At 42.6% G+C, this 9,021-nt stretch overlaps 1 long non-coding RNA gene across 1 annotated transcript in view; it reads right to left on the bottom strand.

Moving 5' to 3' along the window:
* Positions 1-526: 526 nt before the first annotated feature.
* Positions 527-9,021, bottom strand: part of LOC129145502 (uncharacterized) — a 62,127-nt gene continuing 53,632 nt past the window's right edge. The window contains exons 2-3 of the long non-coding RNA XR_008551167.1: positions 4,498-4,670; positions 527-644 (exon numbers count right to left, since the gene is read on the bottom strand). This is a non-coding gene — a long non-coding RNA (uncharacterized LOC129145502). The remainder of the gene's footprint in view (positions 645-4,497; positions 4,671-9,021) is intronic.

Below are 9,021 nucleotides of genomic sequence, written 5' to 3'. Positions count from 1 at the left end.
AAATGGTATTTTCAATGACATTCATTGACATGTTTACACAGATTTTTGAGAAGCATGGAAGGGAGACATGAGTTTTCATTTTTGCTCCCTGTGGAGGAACAGAATATCTAGTAAAGTCATAAAGTGTTGAGGTCCTGAAATTCAAGGAAAGATTTGGAACCCTCCAACTTTGCAGATGAAAGAGACATGACACCTCAGTGTAATGCATGATCTTGGACTTGGTGAAACTTGAATGGGGCCTGCAGAGATAGTGATAATGTGTCCATGTTATTTTCTCAATTATGATGGTTACATTATTGTTCTGCAGAAGGATGTCCCTGTGATTCCCTGAAGGAATCACACACTAAAATATTGGGGTGGGAGGTGGGATGACAGGATAATATTTTTAAATCATATACTTCCATATCAATATCTTTTCTGGCATAAAAATATGGCTCCCACATCCAAAACAAATATATAGTATTAGAAGAGAAGAAGCAAAGCCAAACTTTTTTTTTATTATTTAACTTAACATAATCACCTCAAGGTCCATCCATTTTATCCCAAATGCCACCATTTCATCTTTCTTTACAGCTGTGTAGTACACCATTGAGTATATACTCCACAATTTCTCTGTTCATTCATATGTTAATGGTTTCACCCATCTGTGGAATATAAATACCAAAAAAAATAATATGCAAAGAATAGTAAGAATAAATCTTGACTAAATCTCAGCAAAAAGAATATACTAGATACCAGAGGGACCAGAGAGGATAGGGGAGGAAAGTAGATGGGGTATGGCCATCAGTGGTTTGGTGGAGGATGAAAATAATTTTTTTTATAAAATAAATAAAAATGCCCCCAAAAATAAATAAATGAAAGAGAAGAAACTAGCTGCCATAGCAAGAAGATAAAGGAGAAGCAGTGCATAGGAGAGAGGCATGCTGAGTCAGTCTTTGTTGCCTAATCCAGGTGCTGACACACGGTGTCCCAAGTTGTATCATGAAGGTACATTCTTTATGTATTCCCTTAAGCTGTACACTTAAGATCTGTGCTCTTTTATTGAAGCATGTTATACTTCGATGAAATGTAAGCGAAAAATAAACAGTCCCGATTTTTCAACACTATGCAATCCACCATAAACACAAAATGATGACATTTTTGTCCCAGTTGCTTATCTGACACTCACAAATGAAGTGAACCATAAAGCCAATTTACAATGGAGCTCTAAATGTGTGGTTGCATTCAAGGGAGAAGGTCACAGGGGTCCAAAATAGTTTTAAAATAATAATCATCATAATAATAATACACGCTCACTCACTGACTCTCCCTCTCTTCTCATGCAAAGGTGGTGGATGGAGATCAAGGTCTCATTTTACTGCCACATTAACACTGCTTGTAATACTGTGAGGAGCACTTCAAAGGTGTTTATTGTAAAGACCCCCAATGATGCTGTAACAGTTATGAACCCATGTGGTGCTGGTATCTTAATAACCCCCACGGCGATGTTCCAAAGGATGTGGGTACAATCAAGAAAAAGAGCATCTACTGCTGGTGGCAGACATAGCAGGGATGGACTTTCTATGCGAACATGAGTCTAGCTACTACCAGCCTTTTTCCTCCTCACCAAGAGCAGGGAATTTTCACCCAGAAATTCCAGCTCAACCAGGACAACGCAGTCACCAGATAAGCACATGCACCCCTGCTCCCTGGGGCGGCCTTCACTGCACACCACAGTTCTCATCTTACTGCTTCTTAGACTTTAACCTGGTGAACTCATTAAAACTGGACTCAGACTGAAACTGGGTGGGAGATTTTGCATTTCTAATGTAGTTCTGCCAACGCTGTCGATCTGTGGTCTCATACAGTCAGTCAGGTGTTAAAGATCAGCCTTCCTTTCACCCATGTGCTTCCCCTTTGCGGGGAGAGGTTGAGCTGGTAAAACTAAGATATCTGATAGACTCATTGAACTTCTTTGCAATTTGGCAAACACTCAAAGGTAAAATAATGAAGCCAGAGAGAAAGGCGTGAATATAGCATCTCCACCCACTCTACAATAGTATTTCCCTCACCTTCCCACTTGTGGGCTGTAGAATTCCAGTTCTCCATTCAGACCGGGGCCCTGGCATTCACAAGTTATGTATTTTGAGACAAAATACTTAACTTCACTGTACTTTTTCACTCACCTATCAAAGTAATAATAACATATACTTTGTTCTATTTGTATGAAATAAAATCTAGTCGGGCAATGTTATATAACTGAGCAATGTTAAAACATATCAACACATAAAAAAAAGCAATCATGTGGTGACTAAAAGACATGCAGGCAGGGGGCCTCCCTGGCAGTGCAGGGGTTAAAGACAGTGCTATTAAGCTATCAACAGCCACTGCAGCACGAGTTTGATTCCCAGCCAGGGGGCTGACCCACATGGTGCAGCAGACCTCTCCTGTTGTGCCCACTGCTCCCCTCAGCAGTGTATTTCAGTAGATCTGCCTGTTCTGCTCTCCAACTCTGTCTCAGTGAATCCTCTCACCCCCCACCCCGCACCTCTGGCCTGTACCCCAGTTCTTGTATGCATAAATAAATCTTAAAAAAAAAAAAAAAAGACATGGGGCCTCCCCGTTGGCGCAGCGGTTGAGCACTGGGTTGCGAAGCTGCCCACAGCCTCTGTAGTGCCGGTTCAATCCCCGGACACCAGATGAGTGTCCCAAATGGTGCGCAGACCTCTCCTGTCACCCGCTGCTCCCCTCAGCAGTGTACTTCCTCAGTCTGCCTGTTCTCTTCTCCGCTCTGGCTCTGGTGAATTCTCTCACCCTCCCGCACTTCTGACTGTACCCAGTGCTTGTATAAATAAATAAATAAATCTTTAAAAAAAAAAAAACATGCAGGCAGAATGGTAATAATTATAGTTTGACTTACTGAGAGACAAACCCTCCTCTGCTTTAGCTTTACATGCAGTTTCATATCACCTTCCTCGGTCTACATTAACAGCACATCAAGGTAGGCATTACTATAATCCCCATTTTTACAGACAAGAAAACTGAGGAGTAGGTGGTGGACACGATGGGTGCTTTTGTGGTGAAAGCACTAGGGTAGCAGTACTGGAAGGGTACTGCTTCCAAAATACAAACAAACAATGTAAACCAATGTTACCATAATAAAGAAAAAGAGAGAGAGAGAAGTAAAACAAAATTCTACCCAGAGAAAATTTAAATTTAAAAAAAGGAAATAAAATGGAGGACTCAAGAGGCTACTTGTAGGTAAAAAAATACAATTGTTAATCTGTCAGAGCCCAAGTTCTAGATGGCAAAATGGGCTTCAGAATCATCTGTTTATCATAATCACTTGAAGGACTTGCTAAAATCCCAGATTCCCAGGCCAAAGACCAGATCCACAAGGACAATTTTACAGAAACTTATACAGCACCAGTTCATCCATCTGAATTTAGGAACCACTGCTGAAATGTTCTTTCTCTAATAATGTTAGAGAACATTCAAGAAACATTTATTGTAAAGGGATAGGATTATTATAAAGAGCCTAATGGCGTTTTAACAGTTCCTACCATGCCTAAGGGAGACCTCACAGTGCTGGTTCTTACAATCATGATTCTTACAGATGAAGTAAGAAGAAGACAAAAGAGGCCTCACAGAGTCACTGTCTCTTTATGTCACTGGTCTCCATTTCAAGGTGAATACCAAGACATCTATAAGTCTATCACTCTCTTGTGGTATATATACATGCAATGGCGATCAAAAAAGATAAACTCATGCCATTTGCAGCAACATGGATGGAGCTGGAAGGGATTATGCTATGCAAAATAAGTCGGGAGATAAATACCAGATGGTTTCACTTACATGCAGAATACAGAGAAACCAAACAGTGTGTGTGTGTGTGTGTTGAGGGTGAGGGGAACAAAACTTGCACGCATAGATCAGAGGCATAGAGCAAGGAAGGAGGAAGGGTCAAAACAGGGACAGGGGAGGGAGCACAAGAGACTGTGATGATGGATTGCAGGTGTTATGGTGATGGGAGAACTACATGGGACTACACCAGAGGGGAAAAATCAAATACTATCCAAAAATTAACCAGAGATGGAAGGAAGGAAGGAAGGAAGGAAGGAAGGAAGGAAGGAAGGAAGGAAGGAAGGAAGGAAGGAAGGAAGGAAGGAAGGAAGGAAGGAAGGAAGGTCTGTCTTAGCCAAGGACTTGTTGGAGGCTGTAAAAATCCAACTTTGAATTCCAGATTCCTGAAACTGACCACAGCAGGAAAGAACCTTGTATCCTGGACTAAAACCCAAGAGGTAATAGCCCCACTTGGAAGACATGTGCCCAGAACTTGTGATGTTGTTTTCCCTTCACACAGATCTCCTGAAGTACCTCTGATTTCCCCCTGCCAACACTGGTCCACTTTCGCTCTTGACTTGTGTGGACTTCCTGAAGTCTCTACCATTTCAGACCAGGAGTTTCTCACTTTCGCCTAACCTAGGGTCAAAGGAAAAGATTAAATCATCCACTCACCTGAGATAGGATTCATCTGCCTTAAGCCTTTCTTTGCCAGTTTAGTGAAAGGGAAGGGAGAAAAAGGGTTCAATCCAGGAGATCTGGGTGTGATTTCTGGCTCTGGTTTAGCTGTGGTTCTAACACAACGATGATGACAAGCAAATTATTGATCACATCCTCACCTTGTTTTCCTAATCAGAAATATAAGAAAGTATTTTTTAATAATTTCTGAAATCCTCTAGCATTAAGCTGCATGACAGTGTCACATTGTACAATAAACACTCAGTAAATACTTAATCAAGATATAGTTAAATGAATCTTTTCTAAGATCAAATGGCCCCACACATCTTCAGGGCCCAAATCTTGATTTTTACCACAACCACAGTGGAAAACATCTTGAGAAGATCAGACTGGCCTGATGCTGGCAGTGCCCTCTGCAGTGCCACTCTCCAAGTCCTTCTGCATCCTGCCTCTATTTCTGGCTCAACCCCATGCTCTTGCAACCTCAAATTCAATACCAACAAAAAAAGAACCACTTACCTCTTCCTCCCTAGAGAGTCACTAACTGGTTCATGATCTCAGAATGAGCAAAGATTCTTAAATAGAATAAGTAAAAAGCATCTTTAGGGGGGTAAAGATGCAGATTATGGGATAGAAGAATATACTTGCAATATACGTATCAAGCAAATATCTATATTGAGAATCATAGCCAGAATATATAAAGAATTGTTGGAAATCAATCAGAAAAAGAACACCCCAGTGATTTTTAAAAACAGGCAAAAGCTTGAACAGCCATTTGACAAAACAGGATATTCAAATGGCCAATCAGCATATGAAAGTGTTTGGCACCCTTAATCTTCAAGGAAATACAAATTAAACTATAATGTAATACCTTAATACCCAGCCAAAATGGCAACAATTTATTTTTTTAAGATTTATTTACTTATACATACAAGAGCTGGGTTGTAGGCCAGAGTTGTGGGTGGGGAGGGGTTGAAAGGATCCACCAGAGACAGAGAGGGGAGCAGAACAGGCAGACTGCCTGAAATACACTGCTGAGGGGAGCAGCAGTTGAGACAGGAGAGGTCTGCTGTGCCATGTGAGTTAGTTCCCTGGCTGGAGATCGAACTAAGGCTGCAGTGGCTGCCAATAGCTTCATAGTGCTGAGACTGAACACCTTGCACCACCAAGAATGCCCAAAATGGCTACAATTTAAAGGCTATCGATAGTAGTTAATAGGTAAGGATGGAGAGCAACTGTAGGTTTCCATTATTACTGGTGGATGTTTAAGTTGGTATGCTCATTTGGAAAACTACTTGGCAATACCTATTAAAGCTATGTGTTTTTTCTACAACCAAAAATTCCATTTCTGATAGGCACCCAAGAAACAAGTGTTTATAATCACCAAGATACATATAACAGAGTACATAGTAAGTTTGTTTATTTAATAGCCCAAACTGAAAATAACTCAAATGAACCAATACTATACATATATATATGTATATATATATATATATATATATGAATTTCATGACAAAATGTTGAGCAACAAAAGACACCAAAAATAATATACTGGATGATTCCATTTGAATGGAGTTCAAATAATAATAATAACAACATCAAATCCCTATCTGTAGTAATAGAAGTCAGAATGGTGAATATCTTTGGGTGGAGCTTTCTGGGCTGCTAGAAATGTTCTATAGCTCCGCCTGGATGGTGGTCACATGGATGTATACATATCAAGTTCATTGGGCAGTACATTTGAGACTTGTACACGTTATAACACACAAATTATAACTTAAAAAAAAAAAAAAAAGTCCCAGGCTGTCTCTGGTCACATGCACACTGTGGCTCAACCACCGTAGCCAGGAAAAACAATCAGTGTGGGCTGGGGTTCTACAATTCATCCCTAGGACTGGGAGTGTAGGCCCCGCCAGGGCAAGAATGGACTCAAAGGGAAGTTGGGAGGCGCTTCTAGAAGATGAGTAAACGGCTGCTCTATGAGAGATGGACAGCCACTTTCCAGCAGTTAGAACAGAGGTGGCCTTCACTGGAGCAAGCAGATGGGAGGAACCCATCTTCAGGAGAGCAAGTACCGAGAGACACACGTGGAGCAATCCGGTCCTGGCATTCCAGTGCTATGCCTGAAGCTACATTTCCTATTTGGAGGCTCTATAAGACTCCTCTGTATCTATAGGGGACTTCACATTCCTTTGGACCATTCTGATTGTCCTTTTATTATTTGGGAAAGTTCTCACCCAGAATCTTGGTAGGAGGCAGAGCCACTTCTCATCATCAATGCGAAAATGCTAACTACCTGCTTTCCAGACTGCGTTGCTGCAGGATGCAGAAAGGTGGTCTAGGCTCTGCCTGGAAGATCACACCACTCCCAGACCACAGAACCCATGAAGCACACTCACTCCTGAGGAAGGCATAGCAGAGCTGGTGCAGCCAAGACCCAGGGTGTTGGTGAACGGACAGCAATGACTCCATGGTGGCCCTTACGTCCTAATCAACTGCCTAGTGGTATCAAATTTGACCCTTTGCCCAGCAAAGCCTCACACCTGGGTCTTCAGCTTTGCTGTGCCTGATGAATATCTTTTCACTAATTCCTTTCTGGCCTAAGTCAACCAGCATGGATCATGTTGCTTGAAACCAGGAACCCTAACTGCTGACACCGTAATTCCAGAAAATTTCTCTTTTGGGTTTTATTAGTTTGCCAAAAATCTGTTTATATACAAAATGGAAAAATGTCTGAATTTGAGGACTGCATGAATTTTCCACATCTTCAGGCAGTCACAAGTAAGTCACTTGTTAGCCAACAGGCCCTTAATGCCCCCACAAATCACAGCACTGGAGAAAAGGGGGGAAGTTCATTAATGGACGGGACTGCTGTTATGTCTTCAATATGTGTTGATTAGTGAAATCATGAGAGAGTATTGTGTTAGTTCATAGACTGCCAGAACAAAATAGCACACACTGCGTGACTTCAACAATAGACATTTATTTTCTCACCATTCTGGAGGCAAGAAATCCAAGTTCAAATTCTTGGAAGTGGCCTTTCTGCTGAGATCTCTCTCTCTCTGGCTTGCAGAAGGCCTGCTTTCCTCTGTATCTCACATGACCTTTCCTTTGAACATGCCTGGAGAGAGCTCTCTGGTATATCTTCATTTCTTATAAGGACAATAATCCTATCAGATTAGGACCCCGCCCTATGACCTCATTTAGCCTTAATTACCTCCTTAGAGACCCTATTTCCAAAGAGTCACATTGGGTTAGGGCTTCAGCATAGGAGTTTGGGGCAAAGGGTATGAATTTGGGGTGAAGAGATGGGGGAGTGGGACACAATCAGCCCATAACAGGTACCATCCAACACTGCAGAAGAGGGGCCTCCTAGTGGTACAAGGGGTTAAGACGCAGCACTATGAAGCCATCCACAGCCACTGCAGCATGAATTCAATCCCCTGCCAGGGAGGACATCCACATGGCACAGCAGACCTCCACCGTCTCACCTGCTGCTCCCCTCAGCAGTGTATTTCAGTCAGTCTGCCTGTTCTGTTCCCCACTCTGTCTCTGGTGAAGCCTCTCATCCCCCTCACCTCTGGTCTATACCCCAGTTCTTGTATGCATAAATAAATAAATCTTTAAAAAATAAAAACAATACTGGAGAAGAGAAACATGAGGTTAAAACCCTTGTCCTAGGTCTAAATAAAGTCTTTGTACTTTCCAGTCTCATTTGTGGTAGAAAGTATCTGAGCTTAGAAATGAAAACTTTCAAAGCACTAACGAAACGTAAGTGGATGTCACTGAGCAGTAAGAAAGGTGTAAGTGGGCCTCCCCGGTGGCACAGTGGTTGAGCGCTGGGTTGCGAAGCTGCCCACGGCCTCTGTGATGCCGGTTTGATCCCCGGCTGCTCCCCGGCCACCGGAGGAGGGTCCCACAAGGCGCGCAGACCTCTCCTGCCGCCCGCTGCTCCCCTCAGCAGTGTACTTTGGTCCTTCTGCCTGCTCTGCTCCCCGCCCTGGCTCTGGTGAATTCTCTCACCCTCCCGCGCTTCTGACTGTACCTAGTGCTTGTATAAATAAATAAATAAATAGAAAGAAAGAAAGAAAGAAAGAAAGAAAGAAAGAAAGAAAGAAAGAAAGAAAGAAAGAAAGAAAGAAAGAAAGAAAGAAAGAAAGAAAGAAAGGTGTGAGCACGACCAGAAGGGGAGGGTGAGAGGGGAGGGAAAAAGAGGGGAGGCTGCCCAGTGGCCTGGGGTAAAGGACTATGGGTGCCTTGGTGTGGGGGGCTGCACGGTGGTGACATGCATCCAAAGAAATGTGAATTTATTTGCCTAAGTCAGATAAACCAATGTTGCCTCAATTTTTTAAAAAGAAGAGGAGGGGATGTCAAAAAGGAAACAAATATGAATGAGCGTGGGAAAAAGCCAGTTCAAGAACCCAAAGGTCAGTGCTTAGGCCAGTGGCAGGGGGACCCAGATGCACCCATGGGCGCCTCTGTGAGTCCAGCTGTGTCAGGGGTGGGCTAACTGCTCGTTCC

The sequence above is a fragment of the Talpa occidentalis genome, unplaced genomic scaffold, assembly GCF_014898055.3.
Source record: "Talpa occidentalis isolate TD23 unplaced genomic scaffold, MPIMG_talOcc4v2.1 talOcc4.12, whole genome shotgun sequence".
NCBI classification, from domain to species: Eukaryota; Metazoa; Chordata; class Mammalia; order Eulipotyphla; family Talpidae; genus Talpa; species Talpa occidentalis.
Note: the sequence above shows the minus strand (reverse complement) of the source record. Positions and strands in the feature narration are given on the sequence as shown.